The 14,714-nt window shown below is 34.3% G+C and overlaps 1 protein-coding gene across 1 annotated transcript in view; it reads right to left on the bottom strand.

Annotated features, from left to right (window-relative positions):
- The window catches only part of LOC102695281 (A disintegrin and metalloproteinase with thrombospondin motifs 16), an 81,566-nt gene that overhangs the window by 59,945 nt on the left and 6,907 nt on the right, over window positions 1–14,714 (bottom strand). The window lies entirely within an intron of this gene.

The raw sequence follows: 14,714 nt of genomic DNA, 5'->3' as shown, positions 1-14,714 counted from the left end.
ACTATAGGAGTTGATAAGATGTACATTATTCATTCTTTTGAATGCATGTTGTTTGCTTTCTTACATTTTGTTTATGCTAAATACAGCTTTCCACTGGTTCATTCAAGGACACATACAATTTTGAGACACCAATTAACCTTTTAAACCACCATTTCTTTGGGAGATGGTAAGAAACCAGAGTATCTGGCAAAAACCCATGTATACACAAGAAGAACAGGCAAACTCTGCAAAGAAGGCACGAAAGTATGGAATTAAACCCGGAACTCAAGGACTATGAGGCAGCAGCAATAACTACCAATCAACATTACTTTATGGAACAAGCAATAGGTTTATTCCATGCTGAAAAAAAGAAGAAAGAGAACACAACGTTTCGGCCGTGGAGCCTTCTTCAGGTGTGAGCAACCTGAAGAAGGCTCCACGGCCGAAACGTTGTGTTCTCTTTCTTCTTTTTTTCAGCATGGAATAAACCTATTACTCGTTCCTTTGCAGCCTACGCATGCTGACGCAGCTACCCACCTGAACTACAACATTACTTTATGCTGTAAAAGCAAACTATATTCAAAGAAACAGAACATATGCTCTGAAAATTGTTACAAGCGTCCCTGCATTTTTAAAAGTTCTTATAGTAGATACCGGTAAAAGATATCTGTACTCTATATCTTGAGAGGAATTTGATGAAAAACAAAGCAAAACGAAATGTGAAAAATGAATGTACAAAGCTGAAAATGGTGAATAATTGGCAAAAAGTGCACCCAACGGTAGATAACTATCAACATCCATGTTTGTGGCATGGCATGTTTTGAAGACTTAAGACTGTTGGAAAACTGGGCCATTGAAGTAACAATCTTCTGATGGTGATATGTTCTTAATTAAAAAACATCTATCAAGTTCCAATTTAATTTGTGTGCTGCTTTGTCACAGAGCACAGACAGAAAGCCAAAGTGGCAGCTTTTGATGTGATGTTAATGAGTTACTGTATTTATTTTCCACATTTCAACACCAGAGATGGTATACATAGACCTGTCAGCCTGAACCAGTATTTAATAAAGACACTTTAATAATGAATGATGCACTAAACAGTCTGTAAATATGTTTAAAAAAATCTATATATAATTTATGTTTACTGACTATTGTCTGTATTCGAATACATTCTAATTTATTATGACTGTTGAATACATTGTTGAATACAAAACATGTACACGTACGTAGATTGCAGAAACACTTGGAAATGAAATTAATATCATGCAGAAATGAAAGAGCATCAGAAGCTATGTTTTTTTAGCATCTTCATGCAAATGTTTTTGATCAAAATAACTCATCTTCAGTACATGCAGATGCACATACCCCTGGCCTTTTGTCACTGAAATTTAGCAGAGTATCATAATATGTTTATGTTTAGTTCATTCACAGCAATTATCTTTCATATAGCATCTGTGTTAGTTTCAGGCAATTTCTATCACATTTTTCCCCATAATGATTAAAAGCTACGAATGAAAGGCAACTTACAGTATGAAGCCTGTTTTGAAAACCTGTTGTTCTTTTTGATGCAAAGAGTTTAGATTCAGCCTGGGTATGCTTAATGTTATTATTGTATTGAAGAATAATTTCATCCACAAGTTACTACTCTTGTGGATATCAACTGACAAAGAATGCAGTGGAACTATTCTTTGTATTAGTTTTATTTTTTCCACCATCATCTTCTTCTGTAGACCATGTACAATAATGCAATCTGCTAATCTCTTACCTCTTTTTTATCATATCATTTCCCTTGGAAACTTGGAATTAACTTTGAAATTGATCTACAGCACTTGGCTATTCCTCTTTTGTGTTTTTAGTGATTTTTAAGTTATGGTTTGGTGCCTATTGTAGTTGTCACTGTAATTGCTGGTTACAAAACTGGAATGGAAGCTGAAGCCAGTGGTTCCTTCACAAAATGGCTGAAGAAAATCTTCAGATCAATTAGCTACCCAATGAGACAGACGGACAGAAAGGTCTCATCTTGTTTGTAAGGTTTTTTGTGTTCTTATGAAACAGTCTTCTGCTATAAATGTGATCTTTTTCTCTGTCTTCAAAACTTAATTTAAGGACTTATAGTTTAGCATTTTATTGTGGTTCCTGCAGTTGAGGACTATATAGTACATGTAACTAAGCAATCAGCTTCTATGTTTTAGTAATGCCTATTTTAGTTACCCATCTTTTTTAGATAGATAAAATGCTGTAATAACATTAGTTATTTTTCCATGTATTGATTTGATCAGTTTAAATCAATCAGCATTAAAACTATGCATGTACATTACAAAAACATCACCTGAGGTGCACACAATCTATGTATTATGTGTTGGGTGAAAATGCCATCTTGCAAAAAGAGTCTAATTAATATCTGGACTTACAACATAATTTTCAACCATGGGTGACCTGGACAAGACAAAAAGAAAATAATTAAATTTAATCTGTCGCTACCAGAGCAAAAAGTTCTGAAAAAAAGCCTGCAGGAAAGTAGTGTTTCTTTTCAACAGTGTTATCAATGTTAATGGGAGGTTTTAATACAATATGTTGGTTAAGCACAATAGGATTCAGTTCTACAAAATGTTACAAGCAGCTCACTTGTAACATGTATGTTTTATCTGAGAGGAATGTCTGTACATTTGTTTCAGTTTTCACTGAAGGTATTCTGTAGTTTTGAGCTTGTATATAACTTCACCTTTTAAGAACAATTTGAAATGCATTAGTAAAACCCTCCATTAGCCCCAAAGGGCAGGGTAGTATAATGGCTAAGTCTTGGAGCTTCTAATTGACAGGTTGTGGGCCCAACTCCCTGTTGCTGACACTGACCCTTGAGTGAAGTATTTTAATTCCATTTGCCAAATTTAATAAAATGCTGATATCACAGAAGTACAATTTACCATTATCTAATCAATATTTCTTGAGGTTAGATTCCAAAATATGACATTTGTCTTTAGCAGATTTCAGTTGTACTGTATGTGTAGTATCTTACTAAACTCTTTTGCACTAATGTCAACTGTGACGTACCTTAGGAAAGATAAAACATCCATATATTATACTTACTATTTATTTGCAGAGCGCATATTTCAAGATAAAAGATTCAAGACATCAAGTTGAATACAATATTTTACTCAAAACAAACTCACAGAAAGTACAACTGTAGTGGGATTAGAATTGAATAATGTGTCATTGCATAAAATAATATGTGCCATTATAAATGTCTTAAATTTTGGACTAAACTAAAGTGCTATTCCACAGCAACAGCTGAAACATCTATATACAATGTCAGTTTTGTTTTACTTGTGTGTGAACATTGAAAGTTAACTGTTGTACACATTTCTATGCTACAAACATATTTTTATTGGATATAGTACAGAATAGAACATAGTTTCTCAGCTTGTTAAAAGTAAAAGTAGTGTTACATTTTTGTTTAAGCAACATGTTACTGTGAATTAACTGTATTTTAAACGTATCATTTATCTTAGTTTTTAATTTAAAAAAGTATTAATGTTTCTTTTCATTTCTATCATTTTTCAACAAAAATAAGGTGTATTATCCAGTGAGCAGCAAATGAGTTTGAATGCATTTGTAATTATTTTTATCTCCTAAGTAAAACAATAATATAGGATTTCAGAGACCAAGAAACCTCCTTCTTAAATTCTGAGAAATATGATTTCAAAATTGCATTTAATTTTCACAACCATAAAAATAATAAAATTCTTTTGGTTAAATCAAATTTCCAAAATACTTTCTGTCTTGGATTTGAACTGAATTAGGATATGTTCGAATCCTTAACAGTAAGTTCTGGCAAAGATGCTTGGCATCTATCTTATATTACAAACAGCTAAATCTATAGTTCTTCAGCTGTTGGAGATTCAGACAGATCATGCAGAAATGCATTTTTAAGTTATTCAATTGGCAAATTGTACATTTTATGTTGCATTTTGCATATGTGCATGTATAATTTTTTAACTCAACATCTCTAAACAAGTACAAGACAAAAACTTCTCTTTGCTATATTTTTAGCTATATTGCATAAATGTTACACATAGTAAGGTATTAGGCTATCAATAGTTATACACGTTTCTAGACTTGAAACTTGGATTGCATCAATCCTGCTTATTTTCCATGCCGCTTTGTGGACTTGTAAATTAAAGTTATATACTGTACACTACTTTGCAAAAGTAGACTCTTAGTTTTCACATTCTGTTGTTTTAAAACACTTAACACTGACACTTTGAAATAGCAATTCATATTTGGTATATACATAAATGTAAATTAAGTTGTTACACTAACTGCTTCACACATTCAATGCAAAAACCAAAATGAAAGAATTAAATAGATAATATGAAAGAAAAATGGAAAAGTCCTAACTGCATTCAAACATTTTCTGTGGCAAATCTAAATTAACTTTGGAACACAAAACTATCTTATCAGGCTGCACAATTAGCTGTTTGGCTTCTGTCTTTGTGCAGTAATAGTAGCTCAAATGATTTCAGAATAAATCCTCCTACAGTATGTGTGTAAGGTCATTTGGTGAGGTAGAGAAATTCAAGCAAAACTTCAGCCATTTCAAAACAACTCTGATTACGTTGTGAAAAGGCACAGATCAAGAGAAGGATATAAAATCATTTCAATCACCCTTATTATCCCTTTGTGCAAGGTGAATTTGTTCATTAAGAAGTGCAAGGTACCCAGGGACTGCCTTAGACCAGGCTGTCCCTCCAAACCTAACATCCGGGCAAGCAACGTTAGGGATGCAACTGTGAAACCAATGACTGTACTGTAAATGTGAAAGAGTTAAAGAGTTCAGTTGCTGAGATGAGAGAAAATGTGCATGAGTCAAATATCTCCTAGTCACTCCACAAAGCTGGCCTGTATAGCAAAGTGGAAAACACATCTCAAATTCCGCATGGAGTTAGCAACAAAGCACAACAGTATACTGTGAACATGTGGCCAAAGGTTTTGTGGTCAGACAATACAAAATTGGAAATTGCTGGTCTAAATACAAAGTGTTACATCTCATGCAAACCTAACATGGATCAGTCAGTCAGCTTTTAAATTAAATTTAAAGTTGAAAAACTTGTGTATACATCATTGTGTAATTCCACAAAATGGGACACCACAGGGGGAGTCTGAATTCTTTTGCAAAGCACTACATATAGGTGGGACTACACAGGCACAAAAAATAGTATTCAGAAAGGAAGTTAAATAGAAACCTGCTAATAAATCTCATTAATAAATAATGTAAATACATCAACCTATGGAAATTAAAGGTTATCACTAGAATGAAATGTGAACATCTCATTTCCAATTTCTGATGTGCTGTTTCCTTATATTGTCTGGTTAGTTTTATATGAACAGTTTAAAAACAGCTGCAAAAGTCCCATAAAGCTTATTATGAGATCCATTAATAGGGAATCAAAGAGGAATCCTAAGCTGCAAAAACATCCTTAGCAGTAATCATCCTTAGCAGTGAAAAGCAATACCTATCTTCGACTATTTTATCAACATACTCTTCACATTTGACAGGATTTACATGAGTACAGCATGTTTATACAGTAAGTAAAGTGGATTATTAATGACATTATTACTTCAGTAGTTAAGCCACAAGAAACATGCTCAGACCATCACACAGCCACCTCCAAACTAAACCCACTGTTCCATCAGATGCTTCTATGGTTTAAATTTTGCTTACTCCAGTGCAGTCTTTCACTTCAATATGACAATCCCCACAGTGACTTGTATAGTCTTTACAATCTTATGGATGGTTAAGCATGCAATATGGCACCTAGCTATTATCAGTTCTTATCCACATTCCACAGCTGGAAAAAAAAAAGTTGCAGATTGCCATAATTAGCTTTGGATATTAAGACATGTAATCTATAATATGTTGTAGTATATGATAGGATCTGCCCCAGTGTTATCCTTCCCACCTACGATGGGGTGCTTTTGATCATTTCGATCTGCTGAGCCACAGGTCTGGAGGCACATAGTGGTTATTTCTTCACATCCTTTAAGGAAAAATATTTTTAATAGATTTTTTGCAAGGTGTGAAGCTTAAACATTAACCAAACTGCACTTTTCTCCTGCATCATGTGATAGCCATTATTTCAGCAAAGTCTTTTTAGTCGACTAAAAATTAAATACAGTTTTAACTTAATTTTAATATTAGTCTTATGTGTTAAATCATATTAATTAAATATGGGCATAACTTGTGGATCTTAAATAAAGATTTCTATGTGCAAACATGTTTTAGTTCTGAAAGTTCTTGTAATCTGTGGTTTCCCACAACTGTATACAGGCCATTCGGGTTACCTGACCGAAAATTGGCACCGTCCTGCCAAAGAAACACGTGAACATTAACAAAATTTCATTTTGAAATACAGTTTCATAGTAATACACCACAAGATCATTTACCAGCTGGCAACCTAGATGATACAAAATCGCATAGCTTCGACATATTGCACATGAAGACCACATCTCACGATCTCACATCTTGTTCTCAAGATCTTATGTGTTTGCATCAAGTCTATATTGATTAAAAAAAATGAAGTAATCAATGTAAAATTCTAAAATTGTTGTACAGACTCAGGATTGAGTAACTTAACATACTATACGTGTTTTTTGTACATGACTAAAAGAAACTATCGATACAAATACTGTAGCATGCAATCGCTATCAGGGTCAGCCCTTTGGCAAAGCTGCGAAGCGAGCAAGCTAGCATTTTTCATGGTAGTCGGTCACTCACCTGTCACTTGGTGCTGGTTACTGTGGAAATGTGTTTTGACAGGAAATCTGCCTCACCTGCAAGCAATTTTCATCCACAACTGTTTCAGGTGGTGCAGAAGATTTAAGGACTGCTCTGACATTGCATCAGCATAGAGTCAAGCTCTGTTTAAGTTCAGAGTTCTCGCAAACCCTAGTTCCCTAGGGTGCTGTGGATCCTTGACCCAGATTTGTCTCAATATCATCTCTTGGATTATCCTTGGTGCTTTGTACTGAGTTACTTGGCTTCGAACCCTTCTACATTTCGGGTTTAATTCTCTAGACTGTGTTTCCCTGTACATCTGCTTGTTTACCTGATACCTGGCTACATACCCCGCAACATTACTCTGGACTGTGTTTTGCCTTTTCCATGCTCGGAGCCTGCCAGAGCTCCTCTTGTGCTTTTATTTTCTCTCCCAGCACTTTGGTTCACCTTATGAAAACAACCCCTGCCTTTGCCACAGTGGCAGTGGGATCTGACAATTGCAGTTTTCTCATTTGAGGTTTGGACCCTTGAGAGCTACAGTATGTTAGTAAGACGTAGAAACAAAAACACAGGTTTCATCCCATCTGAATCACTGGATCACAGACACAAACTGTGTCCTTTTGTTCGCATGTTAAATTTGGTGAGAAACATCACTTCCAATTAATAATAAAGGGAGTGGAAGTCTCTTAATTTTCCACTTTGAAAAACAATTATTGCCTCAGTGAGCACAAAATAATAACACCTCAATAACAAAAAGAACACAATGATGGCTTGATGCATGCAGAAGGCACCAAACAACATGTTTCAAGCAGAAATCTCTTCCTTGGGCAGCATCATTGGTAGACTACATCTTTGATGAATCCTATATAATCCAACTAGTTTGTTGTTGTCAAAAATAACTTATTCAGAATAATATTGTTTAGTTATAATAATAAGATAGCTAGTTAGTTCACAAGCTATTTTAGTAATCCAGAAAGATAGGTGGATGGGTTGGAGATTACTACGTGGCCTAAGCTTTTTTCTTGAGGGAAACTCTGATCTGCTGTTTAAAAATGTCACATAAGAACCTTATGCACAACAATTGGATTTTGTCATGTCAGCAGCATTGCTACACTTTTGTACACAATCGGGTTATTCAACTTTGAGTGATACAGAAGTCTAGTTTTCACACATGTTGAATGGCTGCAAATTCTTTCCAATTAAACCTAAAATCAAGTCGATTTCTGACTGAGAGATTCAAACATTCCCTTGGTTCTTATTATGCTAGAATAAAGACATTAACGTATTCTTTGTAACACACCAAACAAGATAGATGGGTGATTATATGAGCCAGATGGACTGAATGACCTCCTCTTGTTTGTAAATTGTACATTCTCATAACTAAAGAAACCCTGCTTCTTGAACAGGAGTTTTAATAACTTTTGAATTACCTGAACAATTCCTTATTTAATCCAAAGACTATGTAAAATTGTTAATGTTAATAATAAACATGTAAGAATAATTTTGGATTTAAATCTTCACTCTCACGGCTAAGCAGTCAAACAATGTTATAAACTTCAGTGTTTGGCTTGAGTTTTTCAATAGGCACAGACAACAGACAGTCAATTACCACATGAAAAGATCCCTGGAAGCAAAATCCTGTGACAATGCCAGGCCTAGACTTTCTCTTTCTGGGTGACCTGAGTTTGGAACTTTTTTTAGTGATTAAAAGCACATGCACTCCACTGACATATGCCACGATTTCCTCTGTTACACTGTCTTCCAATATGCATATGCTTTAGTGTGGTGCATTACAGTGGGCTAACAGGGGGTTTTGATAATGTTCACATCTGTTTCTTCTTCTTTTGATGCTGACTCTTGGTAGTCATTAGAATAAAGGACAACAGCTTGGAAGAACTTTTGCCACCAACAAAAACCAGGTTTTTCGTTTTAGATGAAGGAACTACATTTGTTGTTGAGCTTTAAGTGTTCACACCAGGTGTTATAGAGGAACAACAATATTTCAGAGATATTGCCCAATTTAGCCAGCTGAGGATTTATGCAGTTCCATTCCAGAAGTGGCGAAGTGGGTTTACAAGGCTTCTAATTTTTGGGTTTCCTGTTTGTCATATGAAATATTTAAGTTCTGAGATCTACAAGAAAATAACCTGCTGTCAATATTCAATTGCTGAACATGAGTAGTTTCGTATTAAGCACAGTTTGCACAATACTGTATGTCATTAATCAAAAAATATCTTAGTATTGTTCTGTGTATCTAAAATATATCAAGTACACAGGAAATATATGACCATAAAATTTAGATAACAAATAAATGACTAAAATAAAATGCTCAGTGTGGCTGAGAATTGAATCTTATTACCTTAGGAATAAGATTGTGGATGTTGTCATGTTGAGGATCCACTAAGAGCATTTAAAATGGTTCATTTCAATATAAAGGTCTTGTACATCCCAGAAAACAACACCAAAAACGTTTTATGTCTAGCTTGTAGTACTTGCCTTTATAATTTTGTTTTCTTTAGTAAAAATTAAATGGAACGATAATCCAACTTTTACATCCCTAATGTCATCAAATTACATACTGTATGCAATGAAGTGCAAATAGCAGTCATAAAAACTTAGTTGACAGAGTGAAATACTACCTGTGATAACTTGGAATGCCAGCTGGAATGGTTCAACCCCTCTTAGTAAGAAGCCAAGCATACTGTAGCTTGAACTTAAAAAGCATCCGATGATGTGAAACTCAAAATGAGTACCATGTTGTGTTTCATCTCAATGGTAAAATTGACATGAAGAGAATTAATGATATGACTAGCTAACAAATCACTTCAATATTCCTTTCTGTTTAAAAAATGATTTGTTTCATAAAGTATATTACTCTGGTAATTCAGGTTTTCAAGAAAGACAACATTAATAGACCATAATGTATTCAACTACTGTGCTAAATTTGACAATATATTGATTATCATCCATTTTCAATTGTTAAAATAAGTGAATCAGACATTCAATATGTTTCACACTATGAAAGTTCCATGTCAAAGCATTTGCCTTCTAACAAAAATTGAGAAGTATACTTTTTCCCTGATCAACATAAGTCTTAAAATGTCTGTTGCTACACATCTGTACTATTGGCTCTGATTAACAGATTGTTTATGGATTAATATAAAAAGAATAACTAGGATACAGATAAAGCAAAACATTTAATTACTTATGGGAAACAATTAAAGCATTAGAAGAACCCACAGAGAGATGTTTTTTTAAGCTCAAAAGCAATTAAAAACATCTTTCAAATAAGGTAGTTCATGAGCTCATCTAAGTGGGAACTTACATTAGAAGAAAATGGTCAGGCAACATGCACAATTTTTTAACATTACAGACGAATTATATGTACTTTCACCTCAATCAGTTTTCAATCAGTTCTCTCAACCACAGCCCTCAAAGCATTGTTTAAATATTCTTAAACCATTCCTATACATTGCAGGATTAGCAGAAGTTCTGATCCAAGATGCACACAAACCACAAATCCATACAACCTCCTGAACAACTGTGTCATGTTCCAAGATATATTCATGTGGTTAATGGGCTTTCCTCAAACACATCAAGGGATTTAACCACCTCTGAGCCGTTATTGATGACTTTGCTTGAGTAGAGACTCATCGGGCCATGGAGTGTCATACTCCAAGTTCATATTTAAAATCCAATTAGATTAATGAGTTGATTAAACATTTCTGTAAGGGTTGATACGTGTCTGCACTTCTTAACCTGACTTTGTTGTGTCAGGAAATTGTCAAACAAGGATGACATGTCAATTGAATTAAAATATGTATGAATTTGCTTGCAAATGATAAAGATATAACAACATTTTAGCACAGCATGTCATTATTCATAGTCAGAATTTGACAGTAAACTGCTGCATAAAATTAGTGTACCTACAATTTTCTTTAGCCGGTCAGGCACGCGGACTCTTCTAGTCTTGTCTTTTACAAATAAAGAACAAATATAATTTGAGCTCTAAGCAATGCATGAACTAGAATGAATATAGGCAAATATATGTAAATTCAGCTGTCCAATTTTTTAAGTGCCTGAAAATTAAAAAAAAAGGTTGAATAAACTTCTCCCTGCTCAAGTTAACAAGTAACAAATGCCCAGAGATAAACAACATATAGATGCCTTTAGTAATCATCAACCTTGTATCATATGCACACAATCATGTTAAAATATACAAATAAAAAAACCTTTGATCTTAATGTGTCTGGTTTCTGTTGAATGAAGGAGCTATTTCTTGCCATAAGTAAAGTGTGGTTCTGAGTACGATGATTTTTTGCTTTTCAAAAAAATATGTGCACCTGCATGGAGCTTTCAGAAAATTATTTACTTAAATTTTTAAGAAAATTCCACACCAGAAGAAGTCATTCTGTAAACATTAAACATTTAAAGTTAAGTGTTTCAAGGGTGGGCCTTAGTCATCAGTTGGCAGACCTTGGAAGTTTTGTTTAAGGATTCATGCCTGTACTTTGTTAAAGCCAGTTTTCAAATACTCAAATTGACATAATGATATAGAAGTCTCAATACAGTATAGATCTGTGTATATCTAGGTTTCTGTCTCACTGGTAAATATACATTTCTAGATACTAGCCAGCCTCTTTATTCTTGCTGTGATATAAAAAAAATATATCTAGTGTCCAAAATTCCTTTAGTTTGGGGTATTTTGCTAAAGAGTAAAGCCAAAAACAGTATTTGAATTGAGTACCCAGGTATATTAGAAAATAAATGTCAGTTATTATTATTACTATGTTTAAACATTGTGTTAAACTTGAAGATTGTGTATAGGCAGTATACTGTAAGTATGATATAGTCCTAGTATTGATACCTTGAATGAATATACTGTAGATTAGACAGATCTTTAACTTATCACATTTCTTTGAGTAACAGCAGCAATGGAAATCCAAGGAGTAATTTGATACATTCAGTTTTCAGTAAAAAATTTAAGATTTCATTTCAAACGGAGAGTTGCAATAATCTAAACAGTTGGTAAACTGGTTAACCTGACAAATTGGGGCGAGTACTACAGTACATTGTTAATTGACATTGGGTTCATTAACTTTAATTGAATTAATGCTGTACACTGAGGCATAAGCAGTACTTGTGATCAAGCAAATTAGAAGTATGCAAAAATAAGAGATCATGACAAAATTATAGTGGAGAAGGGAAAACAAAGACTAAGACACTATACAGCAGTGGATGATAGTAGTTTTCAATTGAGAAGCAGTTGGAACTAAAGGCTATTTGGCTAATGTCTTAACAGTATACACCCCCACAATATGAGAATATCTGAGTTCACTAAAAATATTTGAATGCTTTACATACTGTTTGACATTCTGTAATGTGTCAATAACATTTATTTCTGCTTAATATTCAGCAAATAAAGGAAATATTCAATAGACTTAGTAGATGTTTAAATATTTGCAGGACGATAATGTTTAGGTTAATCACGCAAATGCATTAAATCCATTCATTAGCAGAAAGCCACTTATTTCCTGGGAGGGGTTGTAGCAAATATTGAAGGGCACACACTCGTAGGCACAAAATGTAGAGACACTACTTAATTTACTCAGCATGGCTTTCGAAGTTGAGAGGAAAGCGGAGCAACTGTAGAAATCACATGGGAACATGAATGCAGGAGCCAAGAGCTGTGGGGCAGCAACTATCCATCCTGCCACTGTTTTGCCACTAATGTATAATGCATTCTTAAATTCAGCATGGATTTTCACCACAAATTATACCAAATTCAGTTAAATTTGTTTGAGTATGATATTCTGAAATGCGGTAATATGACTCTTGTGAGATGCAAGATTACAGGTTTGCAACTGACATTCCTCGTTTACTCCCATGTACAGTATGAAATGACAAATGTGGTACAAAATGAATGCTTTGGAGCTTGTAATGCACAGGTAACATTTGCAGACTTGGTTGTTTTTTAATCACACTGTAGCAATGTCATAGATTAGAAAAAAGGAGAAGTTCTGGCAACAGAATAGCAGGTGTATCACAACATAAAGCTCTATTCATCCACCACTGCAGCACTATTAACAGAAAAGAACCACTACAATGCTGGCATCATGACCCAGCATCACCAGTCAAAAATGATTTAAACATGTAGTCTTTACTTTAAATAATAAATTGTACCGCTGTTATGTTACAAACGTGCAGTAAGTAACACGTTAATAATTCCAATACGAAAACCAAAAACACCATACAGATACAGAACACAATTACTATTCCTACACTTATGTAAACAAACATATTCAGATGCCATATTACAAACTGGACAAATTCTAAATCCTCTGGTATTGACAAATACTCTGTACATGAAAATGATGGATCTGGTTGATCATATCACTCCACTGTAAGTCTATCACAGTATGTCTATCCATCTGGCAGCAGTATAAATTTTGTTATGAGGCCATAAATGCCAGCTTTAGTAGTCAGATTTTTGTTGTTAATGGTAATCTCACTACTCACTAGTGTTATGCTCACAAAATCTTCAGTCCTGTTTTCCAACTATACATGGTAACAATGCCAACATTCACTGGTAATTCCTTAAAGCTTCCACATGATAATGCTGCTCCCACAGAACAAGAGTTACACTGTAGCTTCAATATCACACAAAGGACTGCTGTATTGTCAGATCTTAACCCAATCGAGCGCCTGTGGTTGGATCAACTCATACTGCACTTCAATATCAACCACTACCAAATCATTTTTCTGATCTGTCACTCCCTTTCTGGCCTAAATGAAGGGACAGAGATCCATGTAAAATATGTTTGCAAGTCTAAGCTATGGTGTTTGCATGGTTGTATACAGTATGAGCACACATCATGCACACATTGGGTACTAATGACTGATGTACAGTAATAGCACTTGACTTGAAAGCCCCATGAAACACATACCACATGTGACTTTTGAACTTTGTTGGAAAGATTTTTACAAATGATAAAATTATGTCACAGCCAAAATGAAAGAAGTAACCATCAACTCAATAGATCTTTTATAAGAAACTACTTATAGTAAGAGTATCCAACCCTGGTCCTGGGGGGGCAGTGTATTTGCAGGTTTTCTAAGTCTCTTAAGCAGCATTTGTAGAGCTGGAAGACGCTGTGAAGCTGGTACTATTAAGCTAATAATGAGCTGATTGAGGACTTTATGAGCCCCAAGTGGAATGAAAACCTGTAGACACACTGACACAGCAGGACCACGATGGAGGATTCCTGATTTATAGGGAACATTAATATACTAAGGTACAAAACAAGTTTGTTTTCAGTTATATGCTGCTTAAAGTATAATAAAACAGTAAAATGGATATGAAAACATATACATACTGTATTGTAATTTGTAATAGAAAAGACATCTTCATTTTTTACATTAATGCAGGAATAAGTCCTTGCAAGATTTTTTTGCAAGACTATAGTTCTTTGGCTTGAATTTATTAGTCTGGAAATAAAACGCTTAGAACTACAGCAAACAGCCCATTGCAGACACATACTCATGTGAATTTAGTTTCCAATCTCCTGTCTCTGTGAACTCCCCAACCCCATGGGTAATGACTTGCTCTGAGAGACAACTGTTTTTTTTAGACAGGCCACAAAACATCCCTAGAGATACTATGTTTAAGAGTTTAAATTCTCATTTTATACAACAACATAAGAAAAACGAAATATCACACCACAGAAATATGAAAGTACAAAATCAATCTGTCCAAAAGTGTAGCAACTCCCCATTAAATGGAATTCTATGTTAAATCAATACTTATTTGCTTCATTTTAAGCAGATCAGATGGCTACAAACCAATGAAACATTTTTTAAGTTGAACACAAAAAAAAAGTATTAGACTGAAACAAATTATATGAATTCATAATGTATTTTTCAATTACTATTGCAGTTGTTATGTACAGTATGACTA

Source organism: Lepisosteus oculatus, chromosome 10 (genome assembly GCF_040954835.1).
Source record: "Lepisosteus oculatus isolate fLepOcu1 chromosome 10, fLepOcu1.hap2, whole genome shotgun sequence".
NCBI lineage: Eukaryota > Metazoa > Chordata > Actinopteri > Semionotiformes > Lepisosteidae > Lepisosteus > Lepisosteus oculatus.
This window is presented reverse-complemented; position numbering and strand designations above follow the sequence as displayed.